The sequence below is a fragment of the Neoarius graeffei genome, chromosome 15 (genome assembly GCF_027579695.1).
Source record: "Neoarius graeffei isolate fNeoGra1 chromosome 15, fNeoGra1.pri, whole genome shotgun sequence".
Classification (NCBI taxonomy): domain Eukaryota; kingdom Metazoa; phylum Chordata; class Actinopteri; order Siluriformes; family Ariidae; genus Neoarius; species Neoarius graeffei.
The window spans coordinates 59099196-59104781 of NC_083583.1; the positions used below are offsets into that span (position 1 = coordinate 59099196).

General features: G+C 46.5%; 2 non-coding genes across 2 annotated transcripts; one reads left to right on the forward strand and one right to left on the reverse strand.

Moving 5' to 3' along the window:
• Nucleotides 1-2951: 2951 nt before the first annotated feature.
• LOC132899811 (U6 spliceosomal RNA) lies at nucleotides 2952-3058 on the reverse strand. The gene has a single exon (XR_009656715.1). It is a non-coding gene; the product is annotated as a U6 spliceosomal RNA (small nuclear RNA).
• Nucleotides 3059-3784: 726 nt separating this feature from the next.
• Nucleotides 3785-3891, forward strand: LOC132899812 (U6 spliceosomal RNA). Its single transcript, XR_009656716.1, has one exon. It is a non-coding gene; the product is annotated as a U6 spliceosomal RNA (small nuclear RNA).
• Nucleotides 3892-5586: the final 1695 nt, after the last annotated feature.

The window sequence follows — 5586 nt, forward strand, 5'->3', positions numbered from 1 at the left end:
TGTATCACCTTTCATTAAAGAGTATAAAAGTATGAAAATACTGCAAATACTGATGCAAATACTGCCCATTGTGTAGTTATGATTGTCTTTGGGCTTGCCATCCTTCCACTTGCAAGTGGTAAGTGACGCGCATGCCCGACATGCACTGAGATCACACACACAGCGGCTCAGTCCCAAATCACTGCTCGTGCGCTCCACTCGCGTGCTCTGTGAGCTGCGCAGGGCTGGAGTGCGCACCCTCCAGAGGGCACTCGCTGTCCAGGGCGGAGTGATTTGGAGCGCAGGATGCCTGCGGAGCCGAGCATATCTGTGTATTGACGTTGCTGTGTGCACGCAAATCGTGTATTGGCGTTGCTGTTTGCACACTAATCGTTTTAAAAACGTTAATCTGATGATCCGCTGATACGGTCTAATGTAAACCCCACCTCAGCCAACGATCCGACGTCAGTGTGGATAGGCCTGAAGAATATCACCAGCTACAGGAGACCATCCCCCAACACTGCAATGAACCATCAACTGGCTGATGAGTTGAATGTGTTCTACTGCAGATTTGACACATTCACACTTCTCCCCCTCTCAGACATTAAAGACCCATTTACACCCCCTGCTGTTCTGCCTCCTCTCGCCTCTGACCCCACACCAGCACTCAAAATCTGTGAAGAGGATGTTTGTCAGCTTTTTCGCAGACAGATGTTCAGGAAGGCACCCGGCCCAGACGGTGTGTCACCCTCCTGTTTGAAGGTCTGCGCTAATCAGCTGGCCCCCATCTTCACCCAGATCTTCAATAGATCCCTGGAGCTGTGTGAAGCCCCCTCATGCTTCAGACGCTCCACAATAATCCCGGTTCCCAAGAAAACCACCATCACAGGACTAAATGACTACAGGCCTGTAGCCCTCACGTCTGTAGTCATGAAGTCCTTTGAGAGACTGGTGTTGTCACACCTGAAGGACATCACAGACCCCCTGCTGGACCCCCTGCAGTTTGCCTACCGGGCAAACAGGTCAGTGGGTGATGCAATCAATATGGGACTGCACTACATCATGCAACACCTTGACTCTGCAGGGACGTATGCCAGGATCCCGTTTGTAGACTTCAGTTCGGCGTTCAACACCATCGTCTCAGATATCCTTCACACCAAGCTCACCCAGCTCACTGTGCCCTCCTCCACCTGTCAGTGGATTATAAACTTCCTGACTGACAGGAAGCAGCAGGTGAGGTTGGGGAGCATCACATCCAGCACCTGGACTATCAGCACTGGCGCCCCCCAGGGGTGTGTGCTCTCCCCACTGCTATTCTCCCTTTACACCAACGACTGCACCTCAAGAGACCCGTCTGTTAAACTCCTGAAATTTGCAGACGACACAACGGTCATCGGCCTCATCTGAGACGTTGACGAGTCTGCATACAGACAAGAGGTTGAAAGGCTGGTCTGTTGGTGCACTCAGAGCAATCTGGAGCTGAACACGCTCAAAACTGTGGAGATGACAGTGGACTTTAGGAGGAGACCCCCCACCTTGCCACCCATCACCATCACCAACAACACTGTGACTGCTGTTGAAACCTTCAGGTTTCTGGGCTCCACAATCTCCCGGGACCTGAAGTGGGAGACCAACACAGTCACCATCATCAAAAAGGCCTAGCAGAGGTTGTACTTTCTGTGCCAGCTCAGGAAGCTCAACCTGTCTAAGGAGCTGCTGACACAATTCTACTCTGCCATCAGTCAGTCTGTTCTCTGCTCTTCCATCACTGTTTGGTTTGGATCCGTCACCAAGCAGGACAAGAACAGACTGCAACGGACAATAAGGTCTGCAGAGAAAATTATTGATGTCAGCCTGCCCTCCATCCAAGACCTGTATCTATCCAGAGTCAGGAAACGGGCAGGTAACATCTCTGCAGACCCATCACACCGTGGTCACAAATTGTTTAAACTTCTCCCCTCTGGGAGACGCTACAGATCACTGTACGCAAAAACAACCAGACATAAGAACAGTTTTTTCCCTCAGGCTGTTTCTGTGATGAACAGCTAAAACCGGACTCAAATATCAGTAACATCAACTGTGAAATATCTGCACACTCATACCATCATTCTGTGCACACTGTGTATTTATATTTATATTTACTAAGCCATCCTTGCCCTGTGCACCATTTTGCACCAAAAGATTCTACATGTACATAGCTTTTTTTTTTTTTTTTTGTCTATGCTTTTTTTATCTGTTTGTACTGAGTGCTAAATGAAACTGGAGTCAAATTCCTCGTGTGTTCACATGCCTGGCAATAAAAGTGATTCTGATTCTGATATCGTCGAAGGTCAGGTCAGGCCAGGTGCTTGGATTTGGGTCCCATTTGTCCGTAACTGCGTAAGGATCAGGCAAAACTTTGGTGCCACTGTTGTACAGAAGCTTTGCTGCATATCTTTGCTTAGCATCAGTTGGCAACGAACTTGCATACTGCGATAATGCTATGAAAACTAGGTGATGATGCAACTTTGTCGGCTATTGTGAATGGTTCTTGCCAACCAATTTTATGCGCATGCGCAATATTACGTCACACTCGAGTTTGGCGAACTCTCCCTTAGTATACCATACTCTATATATTGGCAAAAACTAAAATAAAATTGGGCTTTTTTTGTCTTTAACCTCCTAGGGCTTAGCGGTCACATGCGTGGACAGCACTTTTTAGAAATTTGGAACAAGAATCCACATATGTGGACATACTTTTTCTCTAAAAGTACATCTTATCAAAAGATGATGCTTAGTTTTTATTCTAATCAGGTTCTAATAAGCCTAAATAGCAAAGAGAAATAAAAAATGCATGTAAAAAAACAGCTTGGGCCTTAGGAGGTTAAGCAGGTGTCACTAATTATTTTAGGCTCTCCGGAAACCGGCTCTGGTGAGGGTTGGAGTTAGCTTTTCAGGGTTTGGGTTGGTTTTCAGAGTGATTAGAAAAAAAGAAAATATGGTAACGCTTCACGATTTTGCGTGTCATCCTTGCGCAGGGGCCATGCTAATCTTCTCTGTATCGTTCCAATTTTAGTATATGTGCTGCCGTAGCAAGCACAAACACACCACCTGAACAGCCGCTATAAATAATGCGGTTCCTCACAACGTTTCCTGTCCAGGGTGAGAGCGGAAACGCCAAGTTCCTTCAGGAGACTCACAGAACTGATCTGAATCCACACAAACTATATGGACTTTACAGATATAATAATCCTCCAAATTAACCATTAAACACTTCAAAATTCTACACTTTTTCATTTTGTGTCTCAGACTGCAGAGATCCATACTGGGAATATGGAGATTTGAGCAGCTGCTGGTGTTCTGATTGGTTCTCTGTGTGGTGATGTCATCAGTCTTTTGTGCTTTGAGACAGGACTCCAAACATACCGCATATGTTCAGTTTGGACTCGGCGTCTGGGAGAAAACAATAACACCACAACACATGAGCCGCCATCGTGCTACGGGGGGTGAGAGAGAGATCACGAGAACAAAAGACTGATGACATCACCACACAGAGAACCAATCAGAACACCAGCAGCTGTTCAAATCTCCATACTCCCAGCATGGATCTCTGCAGTCTGAGACACAAAATGAAAAAGTGTAGAATTTTGAAGTGTTTAATGGTTAATTTGGAGGATTATAATATCTGTAAAGTCCATATAGTTTGTGTGGATTCAGATCAGTTCTGTGAGTCTCCTGAAGGAACTTGGCGTTTCTGCGCTCACCCTGGACAGGAAACGTTGTGAGCAACCGCATTATTTATAGCGGCTGTTCAGGTGGTGTGTTTGTGCTTGCTACGGCAGCACATATACTAAAATTGGAACGATACAGAGAAGATTAGCATGGCCCCTGCGCAAGGATGACACGCAAAATCGTGAAGCGTTACCATATTTTCTTTATAATAGCTCTGAAAACTGACCCAAACCCTGAAAAGCTAACTCCAACCCTCACCAGAGCCGGTTTCCGGAGAGCCTAAAATAATTAGTGACATCTGCTTAAAGACAAAAAAAGCCCAATTTTATTTTAGTTTTTGCCAATGTATAGAGTATGGTATACTAAGGGAGAGTTCGCCAAACTCGAGTGTGACGTAATATTGCGCATGCGCATAAAATTGGTTGGCAAGAGCCATTCACAATAGCCGACAAAGTTGCATCATCACCTAGTTTTCGTAGCGTTATCGCAGTATGCAAGTTCGTTGCCAACTGATGCTAAGCAAAGATATGCAGCAAAGCTTCTGTACAACAGTGGCACCAAAGTTTTGCCTGATCCTTACGCAGTTACGGACAAATGGGACCCAAATCCAAGCATCTGGCCTGACCTGACCTTCGACGATATCAGAATAACTTTTATTGCCAGGTATGTGAACACACACGAGGAATTTGACTCCGGTTTCACTTAGCTCTCTTAGTACAGATAAAAAAGCGTAGACAAAAAACAAAACAAAAAGCTATTTATATGTAGAATCTTTTGGTGCAAAATGGTGCATAGTGCAAGGATAACTTAGTAAATGTAGGTATACAGTGTGCACAGAATGGTGGTATGAGTGTGCAAATGTTTCACAGTTGATGTTACTGATATTTGAGTCCGGTTTTAGCTGTTCATCACAGAAACAGCCTGAGGGAAAAAACTGTTCTTGTGTCTGGTTGTTTTTGCGTACAGTGATCTGTAGCATCTCCCAGAGGGGAGAAGTTTAAACACTTTGTGACCAGGGTGTGATGGGTCTGCAGAGATGTTACCTGCCCGTTTCCTGACTCTGGACAGATACAGGTCTTGGATGGAGGGCAGGCTGACATCAATAATTTTCTCTGCAGACCTTATTGTCCGTTGCAGTCTGTTCTTGTCCTGTTTGGTGACCGATCCAAACCAAACAGTGATGGAAGAGCAGAGAACAGACTGACTGATGGCAGAGTAGAATTGTGTCAGCAGCTCCTTAGACAGGTTGAGCTTCCTGAGCTGGCACAGAAAGTACAACCTCTGCTGAGCCTTTTTGATGATGGTGACTGTGTTGGTCTCCCACTTCAGGTCCCGGGAGATTGTGGAGCCCAGACACCTGAAGGTTTCAACAGCAGTCACAGTGTTGTTGGTGATGGTGATGGGTGGCAGGGTGGGGGGTCTCCTCCTAAAGTCCACTGTCATCTCCACAGTTTTGAGTGTGTTCAGCTCCAGATTGCTCTGAGCACACCAACAGACCAGCCGTTCAACCTCTCGTCTGTATGCAGACTCGTCACCGTCTCGGATGAGGCCGATGACCGTTGTGTCGTCTGCAAATTTCAGGAGTTTAACAGATGGGTCTCTTGAGCTGCAGTCAATGGTGTAATGGGAGAATAGCAGTGGGGAGAGCACACACCCCTGGGGGGCGCCAGTACTTATAGTCCAGGTGCTGGATGTGATGCTCCCCAGCCTCACCTGCTGCTTCCTGTCAGTCAGGAAGTTTATAATCCACTGACAGATGGAGGAGGGCACAGTGAGCTGGGTGAGCTTGGTGTGAAGGATATCTGGAACGATGGTGTTGAACGCCTAACTGAAGTCTACAAACAGGATCCTGGCGTTTGTCCCTGTAGAGTCAAGGTGTTGCAGGATGTAGTGCAG